The sequence below is a fragment of the Lepidochelys olivacea genome (genome assembly GCF_965140295.1).
Source record: "Lepidochelys olivacea isolate rLepOli2 genome assembly, chromosome: 1".
Lineage (NCBI taxonomy): Eukaryota > Metazoa > Chordata > Testudines > Cheloniidae > Lepidochelys > Lepidochelys olivacea.
In genome coordinates, this window is record NC_140411.1 from 252,812,326 (window position 1) to 252,823,730 (window position 11,405).

Consider the following 11,405-nt stretch of genomic DNA (forward strand, 5'->3'; position numbering starts at 1 on the left):
CTCTACTTCTCCCAGCCTCTCAAACCTCATTCACCAGCTCAACATGGTGGCTGGCACCATCGTGCAGCGCACACTGTTGTAGATTCAAATACTGGAAGCATGCATTGGTGCAAAATTCAACAGTTTATTGAGACAGTGGTTGCAGGAAAAGTTTGGTTAGAATTCACATGTTATATGAGGTAGACATGGACATTGTAATGCCCTGTAACCCACGTTCCTACAGGAAAAGAGCTTTTCCTTAGAGATAGCAAAGCTCTTAAAGGCTTCTCACAGGCTTACAAAAAGAAAGACATGTATGCTTCAGACAATCACTGTGGAGCCCTATCTATTTTTCTCTGCACTTTTTGCCAGGTCTGTAGAGGAGATGAAGCAGAATCTAAGACTGAGAAATAGCTCTATTTTGGTCCAGATATTACAGGGAATAATGACAAGGTCCTTCCTTCTATGCAACTCCCTTCTATGGTCCTGCGGGGACCATCTTGGTGAACAAGTTCACAGCATACCTTGATGGTCTGCCCTTTGCCTTTTTGAATAAGTCCATTCTCTACCTCCTAGACTCCTGCCCCAGTGTAATGTCATTGAAAGTCAGGACAGTCCAAAGGGGATGTAGAGATGACTACTATCCAGCTCGCCCCCACGTGCCTCCTGCTAACACTTCTGACACGACAGAAGCAAAAATGCAAACCCAAACCGGGGACATAATTCCCATCCCACCAGCCTCCAACGCACAACTGCAAACCCAAACAGCATGTGCTGCACAGACAAAAATCCCAATCCAGCTCTTGTCCTGCACATGCCACTTACCATCTCTGAGGCTCCCCCAGCCTGGGAGGACTCTCAGGGAGGGAAAGTCAGAAATGCATAATAAGACATGCGATCATAGCCTTTTTGGTATATGGACAATAACTGCTTGGGGTTTCTTTCCTTGTTCCCATAGCCACGCGGCCCGCAAGGAGAAGGCCTTTTCCAACAGCTAAGCGGCTTGCTAACCCGAGGAAATAAAAATAGATAACTTGTGATGAAACGTTTGTTTTTCTTTGGGACCCTGCAATGAGGTCAGCAAACAGTGGAAAGATGGAGGCAGTACTTGAAGATGGAGGGGGAAAAAAAAAGAAATGGAGCTCTCCAGGGAGAGGCTCAGAGTGACCAAAGACAGCATCACAGCGACCAGGGCCAGCATTGCCATGGCAGAAGACAGTACTGAAAAAGACAAGGAGATGCTGAGGCAACTCCTGAAGGCAATACAGAGCCAGAATGCTCTGCCGCAGCCCATGCTGCGGTTAGGGCAGCAGGCAATGCTGTGCTGTAAACCAGGACCCAGCTGTGTTGTGCAGCCCCTGGATAATACTGGACACTGTGAACACCAGCAGCTCCAACCCACCACAGTGCTCCCGGAGGCCATTCCCTTCACAAACCCAAACTCAGGGCAGTGACAACAGTTGCACTTGGAAGTCCAGCTCTTTTGAGACATCTAATGGCCCGTATAATTCAAGCCTCACCACTCAATGTCAGAAGGCCCAATAATAAGAAGAGGAAGAGCAAAGCGTACACTCACCTGTGACTTGAGCTCCAGCCCCCCTCTCCTTTGTTGTATTCTGTGCTCCACTATACTGTGCCACTTGAATCTGTGTCTCACTAGTTAGAGGTTTATTTCTGTATTTCTTTGCTATATATTACAGGCTGGAGACTCTCTTTATTCCAGTATGTCACACTAAATCATAATTCTAAGTTAATATTAGGCACCCAACACTGTTTCTCAGAACAGTGGCCCAATCCAGCAGTCTTCAAATAAAACAGGATTTATACCATTTCATACCGCTCCATGTACACAATGGAATAAAATGAAAGAGAACCCCATCAGTATCATGAGCAGGGCATAGACCGCCAGGCCAAGTGATTGGAGCAGGACTCAGGCATCATTGACTGGAGTCAAGGGCTAGAGCCAGAGTCAGAGTCAAACCAAGCATCAGAGCCAGATCCAGAGTCAGGAGCAAGCAGGGAAGCAGTAGCTGGAACAGAACAGGAATAAGGCTGGGAACACAGCAGGTACAGGAGTGATCACAGCTGCAGTCATATGTGTTAAACAGCCAGCAACCTGCTGAGCTTAAAAACACCCATCACCTGCCTCCCTTCAGCCAATCAGGCAGGCTGGCCAATCAGGTGATCCTACGGCAACCCACCTGAGCTCATTAATCTGCCCGGATGCTGGCCTGGCTAGTCTTCAATAGGTGAAGGAGCTCACTCTTGACAATGAGAACCATACCTCTCAAATGTCCCTCATGTCACTTCTGGTAATCCCCAAATTCCCTCTGTCCCGCAGAAAGCCGGTCCCTCCTCACTTTTATGGTTGGAAGTAATTTAAAACAGAAACCAAGAGCCATGAAGCTGAGGTTGTAAAGAGAATTCTGTACACGGAGGGAATGAATCCCACAGTATTTTACATTTCCTTCCTCAAGAATGTCCCACGCACCTTCATTTTGGGTCTTGGTCACACTGTGCATCTCACATTAGGGCCAGGGCAAGTTGAGAGTTATGCTCAGAACCATCTTCTCATAGCAGTGGGCCCAATCCAGCACCCTTCCATTAAAACAGGACTTACACCACTTCATACCACTCCACTTACACAATAGAGAAAAATGAAGGAGAACCCTTGTCATCGGTATCACGACAAAGGCATTGATGGTCACGCCTAGTGGCTGGAGCAGAAGTCAGGTGCCAGGAACTGGAGTCAAGGATTGGAGCCAGGCCAAGTATACAGCTGCATAGCTATCTGTCCAGGTACTTATACAATTGACATTGCCACAATATCTGAGCATCTATCTGGGATGAGAGGGGCTAAGGGAGGCAGTGAAAGAGGCCCATTGGTGATGAGAGTGGTCAACTCTTCCTGCATTCAACGGATACCAAGCCAGTAAGTGAGATGGCTGTAAATGCTGACAGCTGCTCATCCCAGCCCTGCACAAAGCGTCACCTACAAAAAGAAACGAGCATGGGGTGGATTTGCAGCGATGTGCCTCTATCATAGGTTGCAATAGGAAACTGTTGTGTCTGAAAGGCAAAACATGCACAGAGAGAGAGGGGGGAGATTCCAGGCTGTCATACCACAATCTGTGGAGCAGAACTGCACCATGCAGGCACATGCTGCTGAAGCACCAAACAGCCATTGACAGTGAAATGGGAGCATATGGGAAAAGCAGTGCTGGGCAGACCTCTCTCCCCCATAATTACATGAGCTAAAGGCCACGACAGATCACTTGTGGTGCCATCAGCTCTGAAATGGCCCCATGCCCCCATATAACAGATCAGAGTAACAGATCTCTCTGCAGGGTCCTTCTTCCTATGCACATCCATACACCAGCAACCAGGCCCTACAGTAAAGATGGGCAAAGAGTGGGGAAAATTATTCATGCACAACACAGTGAGTTAGGAACCAGATTTCAATGTGGCATGTTCACATACCCTTTCCTCATTTTGTGGATGGGTCTTTTGTACTTATATTTGTGCACAAATCAAAACTCCTTTTGTGACCAATTTAAATTAGTCGCAGGTCGAAGTAGTAGCCCCCACACCCTGCAGTTTCTTTGCTGAAGAACAGCAGGTTTTGCCACTAGCCGAGGTGCCAGGCTGTGATGATACACACATATCTGTGGCTGCTGCCTATGTTAGAATTGCCTGCATGAGGCCCAACCCCATGCCATTTTGGCAGACCACTTCCACTTACCACGGCTATGTCTTGTTCACTGTGTGTGGAATGGCTGGGGATCCGTACAAGCTGTTATAAATAGAACAATGTTTAATTAGCACAACAGTAGGACAGACTTGTTGAAATGTTCCCCAGACTGCAGGTAAGTGCCCTGACAAGGAGGCTATTATGGGAATCTTAATGAATCCTTCCTAAGTAGGCCTGCTCAGGTACGCGTAGGCTGCAATTGCTAATTTTGTTTGTGAAAATTATGTTGGTGAATGGTGCTGAGTGACAACAAACTGGTGACCAGTAAATTGAATAAATGTGAAATGTTGCAAACCGTCCAGAATTTGGTGCTTAACAATAGCAAGAGACCCAGGGGGCTGAGTTCCTGTAATCCCAGGCCAGAGCCTTAGCACTAATGAAGTTTAAAGAAGAGAGAGAAGGAACCCTGACCCAGAGGCAATTAAACCAAACAAGGATCTAGCTGTAACTGTAATTGCTGAGACATGCACACCCGTACCCCATGCAATTACTTTGTGTGAGTTCAACAACAGAAAATTTAAAATCAGATACCTCAGTAATGGGAGACATATGCGATTCTAGCCTACTATACACTAGCCTACTTTTTCTAATAGTGGTGTCTCAGGCATGAAGTGAGTGGCACAGAAAAAAAAGCTTTACAGTGTCCACAAACTTCCTTAACATAGTCGCGTCACTCTTCCTAACTCCCACCCCCTACCCGAGACATTTCACTTGTCCCGTCAGGGGACGGAAACAACATAATATGACTAAACGGACCAACCACACAGTGGTGACAATCAATAATGAAGACGCGAGCTAGCAAAGTTTAGGAACTAGCCTATACACGTACACAGCAGTTTATTTGAACAGGCTCTTCCTCAAATAACAAATACGTTCCTAGAAGTCAGAGCTTGCAAAGACAAAATGGGCTAAAGTCACTGAATACTCTGTTTGCTATGGATGGTTCACGCACCTGTACTGGACAGCACGACACTGCACAGCTAGCAGTGAATGAGGGACTGATCGTTTGTACCTGCTGCTGCGGCTCACCACTACCAGGGCCGCCTCTCCCCAGGCCCAGCTGCTCTGTCTTCTCTGTCATTCTGGCTCTGAGGCTGGAAAAACTTGCTCACCCAACTGGAGCAAGATACTGCCCGGGGACGGGATGTGTGGCCAGGGAACTTGGCCCAACCACCTTTCCCCTTTGGCCTATCCATTTCCTCTCCCATGCAGGCAAGGCACGTGTCTTCTGTGCGTGAGCTGTGAACGCACAGCGAGCTAATTAACATGGTGCTAGTTTTAGTCCATGCAAAATGGCTTATTGGACCAGGAAGTGATGTGAAGTAGCCCAACTCTGGGCTTGCTAATTACGTAGTCTCAAGTTCTGACCTCGCAAGCCCTGGCTCACGAGCATAGTCAACAGGACTGTTCCTGCGAGTAAAGGCTACTCACAGAGGGCAGGAGGATGGATCACTTGATGATTCACGTGATGATTCTGTTCTGTTCATTCCCTCTGAAGCACATGGCATCGGCCACTGCTGGAAGACAGAATACTGGGCTAGATGAACCTTTGGTCTGATCCAGTATGGCCGTTCTTATGTCCTTATTTTGCCCGTACAATGAAAACATCTTGTGACGTGGCTGCATCTCTCCTTCCTGTTGACTTCTTCATGACATACAACCCTGAGTCTTATTTTGCAGATTTAGATCCTACCCTACCCGCAATGCAACATATTTACTATGAATCCACCTAAACCAGACAGCAACAAGGTATATTGGTAGGTTTTAGCAGAAATCGTTATTAGCATCCTGATTAGATCCAGCTGTTACTGCAGTACTAACGAGTGGTTCTCCACAGGTATGTCTGAACACCATAGTAGTGTTATGTAGAAGTTGTTTAGCACTTTACTGGGCTTGATTTACTGCCTGCTGCCAGCAGATCCCAGCCAGCAGGCCCCAGGTGGTGAAAAGTCATCTGGATGGAGAGTGCAGTGGCACAAGCTGCCCAGAATCTCCACCCTGCTGAGGGGCTTGGAGCTGCTTAGTTCAGCCACCAAAGCAGGCAGGAATGTCTGGGGCATGGATGGGGACAGGGAAGTTTAGCGTGGTGCTGATACAGCCCGTCTTCTAGGCAGGGTCCACATACAGACACCTCTAGAGACCCCATTGTAAATTACAGCTGCTTCGCCCAGCATAGCCCCCCAGGGGAGAGGGTCAGCCGTGCTTGGTGCCTGCCTTCCCCTGAGGGTGAATCTCCAGTGAATCGAGCCAGCGTTTTCACAGTGATTTGCAAGACAAAAATCAATTTTTGTGCATTCTAGGTAATGCTAGGGCTTGAATCTGTTGGCTTAGCTATACCACCACTTCCCTTCTTGTAAAATGACTACCCCGCTCCTTAAAGGCCCATCGTGTTGCATTTAATTTGTAACTATCATACTGAAATCATATTGTACGAGCATACTGCTATATATTAAATGGCTGGTTAAGTGTGGGAGGCCTTTAAAGTACAAGATTGGCAAATGAGGTGATTGGAAGGGCTTGCTAATTATGTACAGTCTCCGAGTTCAGACCTCACAAGCCCTGGCTCACGAGCATAGTCAACAGGACCGTTCCTGAGAGGAAAGGCTACTCACAGAGGGCAGGCTTGTGACAGCCAAGTTCACACCGAACAGAAGTACTATTGTAGCACACAAACTGAAGTCAGTGGGACTATGTGGGGAGTACAGCACCACGCAGTGTGAGTAAGGGTAGCAGAATCTGACCCATGAGGGTTTGAAAGATTGGGGCCTTAAATACCACCGGATTGTTTTATTGTCAGTTGTCTTCCTGGTTTATGTGTGTGTATGCTTGTTTACATATGTGCATATAAATGTGTGTGCACTTATCTGTGTGTATTGTATGTTTCTGTGCATAGCCGCTTCCCCCCCCCACACACACACACACGCAACTTGGACCACTTGATATAAGCAGCTCATGAATAGGGTTTAGCACTCTGGAGGTCCGCAAAGAATGAGCGCTAGTTTTATGCCTAGTATTTATACTACCAACTTTGTCAGTGCTAACAAAGATCATTCACGCATTTTGTGAGACTGTTCTCTTTTTGATCTGGGGATGACAGGTGGGGAAGGAAACTCATGTTTAGATAATATAGATTTATATTGGGCTTGGGGTACAACCTTCTTTTCCCACCGTCTAATCACAATTTTTCTTTTCTTGAAACTTTAAAAAAGAATCCATTATATATTTTTCTTCTTTTTAAAAATACCAATGTAGTGTGTGTGTGTGTGTGTGTGTGGGTTTTGGGTGGGCTGTGGAAATTGATTTACGAGTCAACCACTTTTCTCTTTTCTTGCCATCTCTCGCTTGAGTGGTTTGTAGGCCTTGGCCCTTTCTTTCACTCGAGGAGAATAAGGTTGTCTATGGAAGAGGTCAGCGTTTCAAATTGGCGGAGTTCAACTGCACAAATGACATAGAACTGACAAGAAAAGACAGGGGGTTTGGGGGTCATAGACTGTATAGGTCCTGGTTAGGGTCTTTGCTTTGTGATGGGACCTGGCACCAAAATGAATTAAATAACAGGCTTAAGGACTATTGAGGGAGGGCTGAATGCAAATCAAAGATAAGTAGAAGTTTTCTTTCCTAAAAGGGGAATGATTTTTTTTCTTACCTCCCCCTTTCCATATCTGCACAGGCAAGGTCTGCATGTTAAACATGATTTAGCAGGCATTATTCTGGGAGTCTTTTCATCAGGTTTCTGCAGTGATTGCCTATCTTGGCCTATGATTAATGATCTGCTGTGCAATTTGGAGGCTATAATGACTCAACAATCCACACACAAACTATATAGTCACATTCCTTTTGCAGATTTGCCAAGCTGTTACCAAGGGGCCCACAACTGAGCAGGATTGTTAGCGAGATAGCTAAGCATTTCGGCAAATGCCATTCTGCCCTTATCTTGCTGAGAAGTGCGTCGGGCAGCAGGCTCATTTACAAAATTCAAAGCCCAGATTTCAGTGGTTCCTTTTTAAAAAAAAATCTGGACTGAAATAATCATTAAAAAGGCTGGTAAGAAAAGAGCCCGGTATATGGCCTTGCAGTGATTATGCAGACAAAATACTTTCTTTGTTTCCAAATTTTGAATCTGATTAATTGAGGCCTAATGCTATTAATACAATTTGAAAGAGAAAAGTTAAGCTTCAGCAACCCTTGGCATAAACAAAATCTGAAAAACTAAGCAGATTTTGAAACACAAACCTAATCTTAAATTTAGTTTTGCTATATTAATACGTTAGTATGATTTCATTATACCTTCCACTTGTATCTGCAGCCAGTGAAAAAACTACCTATGAAACAGCCCTGTCACAAGCAGTTTAATTCAAACAGTGATCCTGATGAGGATTACTTTTTAAAAATCCCATTTCACAACAGCAGATCTGTGGTTTGGATGTTGTTTTCTGGGGGGAAGGGGGAATTTAAAAAGGAAAAGAAGAAGTGGAGACAGAGTTGAAGATGAACACCACTTTTCAGGAGGACTTTAGTTACCTTACAAAAAATAATTACAGGTCGATTTACTTTTTATGCATCACTGCTTCAATAAATAATTCCTAAATGCAACCTAAATAACTGAGCAGAAATTCAAACAGTTGTGTTGATAGTCTGTTGCAATGACATTTACTTAAATGATTCATTCCATTTTAATTTTCTTTTTTGCCTGACTTGAGGGGAGGGGAATTGGAAAGTCATATAGCATATCTATCTTGCTACATCATACTATCATTATTATTTATTATGAAAGTGCCTAGAAGCTCTAATCAATTATGGGGCCCCATTGTACTAGGCATTGCACACACAGAGAACACAAAGAGAGGCCTTGCCCCAAAGAGCTGCAATTTCAGGCCCTGATTCTGAAAAGCATCCCTATTCAGGACAGCATTTAAGCACATGCTTAAATTCCACTGAAATCAACTAGATTTAAGCACATGCGTACGTGCTGGGGATGGATTTAATCAACACTTAAGTGCTTTTCTCAATCAAGATCTAAGTTAAGTACGTTACACTATGAGGTAGATTGTTGCACAGGTAAGGGTGGGACATTTCAAAGTGCTTAGACATTGGCCTAATTCTGCTCTCATTGAAGTCAGTGATGAAACTCTCACTGATTTCAAAGCTAGTGCTTTGGAAAATCCCATCCTTAAAGAAACCTTTTCTGTACAGTAGATTTATTTACTTAGAAGACATTAACAACTAAATTCAATCGTGTCTGTAAATCATCCCAAGTGAAATGTTATCCAAAAAGAGCAAAAGATTATTTTTATTTTGTCGGTAGATTGTTAGCAAACACAAACTGCATCCACATTGCCTCCCTGAACTAATTGTTTCACCAAATGTGTCTAAATAGGAACTTTAAATTATAAAAAATGTATAAATTGTCTCCTCTTATTGCTCATTTTTGGAATCTTTTTTGGTGCCATCACAGTTTTAAATGGTGGGAAGAACTGCCATGTCATACATTCATTCATCCAGATACCACTGTGATCAGCACAAAATATAGACCGATTAGATGACTGTTTGCATCCACCTATTTTCTCTTGTCTTATTCTGAGATTGTAAGCTTTTTGGGGCAGGGACCATGTCTTTCTTCTGTGCTGGTATAGCACCTTGTACAATGGGGCCTTGCTCATTGCCCGGGGCTCCTCAGCACTACTGTAATACAAATAATACATAAATAATCATTGATTAGCTAAGAACATTCCTCTTGCAACATTCTCTTGCATTCATGGAGGAAGGAATTGGAAACCCTCCTGTGAAGGGATATACAAGCAAAATATAATTCACTCTTTCTTCCCACAGGGTACATTTTATAGTGGAATTCACCCCGTGCTGAGAGCCAACACAAGGTGTATGCACCTTTGAAGTCCTTACACACACTTTAGCGAGTTCTGCCCATAGCTTCATAATTTTAAGAAAGATTTTTGGAACAAAAAAGCTCTTCTGTGAGATTATTGTTAGGGGAACAGCAATGATAGAGTAGCTGTGCATTTAAATCTAATGGTGTATGAAAAATGCAAATGTACATGCATTTCACATAAACGAAAGGGGAATATGGCAGCTCTGTACAGAGGAAAGATTTTAACTATGAAATACGGTAGAATCTCTGTAGGGTCATAGAAGTTCACAGAAGAATAAATATTAACAAATCCTTCCTTACTTTTGTTTGTCAATGGTGCCAGATCAACATCCCTATATAATATAGTCTTCTATCCCTCGAAATGATACAAATATGGGCAGCAATAGTGCAAAGTTTCCAAACTGCCAGCATTCCTCAATTTTGACCAGCCTTGTGAGAGGGTGATGTAATTCACCTTCCCCATCCATTGGCTTCTCTACTGAGAAAAATTCATGTTGAATGTGGCAGTGGGTTTTGTGATGTGGACAACTGTCTACTAGGCATTGGGCTGAGACCACTAACCTTATTTCACTTAGGACATCAAATGGTCATCACTGATCTGGGGCTAGATTTGAACTGGTGCTTCGAGATGAAAGTTACCAAGATTTTCAAAAGTGATTTTGAATGCCTCCATTTGGGGTGCCCTCCCTGAGACACGATAAAGAGGCCTGATTTTCAGAAAGCAGATGCTCAACACTTTCTGAAAATCAGGCTCCTTTAAGGTGTCTCACATTGAGCACCCAAAAATGGAGGCATCCCAGGTCGCTAGTCACTTTTGAAAATCTTGGTTGTAGAGCTCTGTATCTCATTAATGGTCACCTGAACCACTCAGTCCCATACTTGGCTGAAATTTATGGGAACCACATAGATCTTTAGATTGCAATGGAAATTGTATGGGAAAAAGTTGTCATATGAGATTTGTGGGACTTCCTTGGTTCCAGTCAAGCTGGATAGTATAAGAACATGTTATCTTGAAGTATTTTGACATTTTAATCTCTAGCTAAAAATGGAGATTACAAATGGAAATTACAGGGAGGCATACGGGGGGGGGGGGAGTTATCAGGTTCCTCCATACCTCAGAAGAGGTTCAGTTTGGGTTCAATACAAATGTGGTTAGAAATTATTTTATATGGACAGACTGGCCCATCCTTATCAAGAACAATCAGTCCAAAGGGTTGATTATAATACAAGACCTCAAATACAATACCTTGTAGGAAAACTAGATTTAGTGATCTCTGACAAAAGAGGGATTGTGTGTGTATTCTGTGCAATGTTCAAATATAGAGGGATGGCCAACGATGAAACCATTGTGGGGAAGGGCCAGGGGATTCCTGTCTGGGAAAATATTTTGAAAATAATTTAATGTTTTCTGATACATTCTAAAAGCAAAATGATTCCTCTTTGAAACTTGGTGCCTTGACACCAAGGTGTTGGGCTCAGCACAGAGAGAGAGAAATTAGGTAGAAGTACTATATCTTTAAGAATGAGGGGTTGTTTGGCAATATTCCTCAGTTGGGAAGGGAGCGAGTGTATGAGTTTCACCATAGGCCAGGAAATCTGCCCTACAACCGGTATAGTCACTGGGGCTTATATAAAGTGGTTGCCATGAAAGGGTCACCATTTGCCAACACTTAGCAGACATTAAATATCTGAGATACCTTAGAGACTAACCAATTTATTTGAGCATGAGCTTTCGTGAGCTACAGCTCACTTCATCGGATGCATACCGTGGAAACTGCACTTCATCGG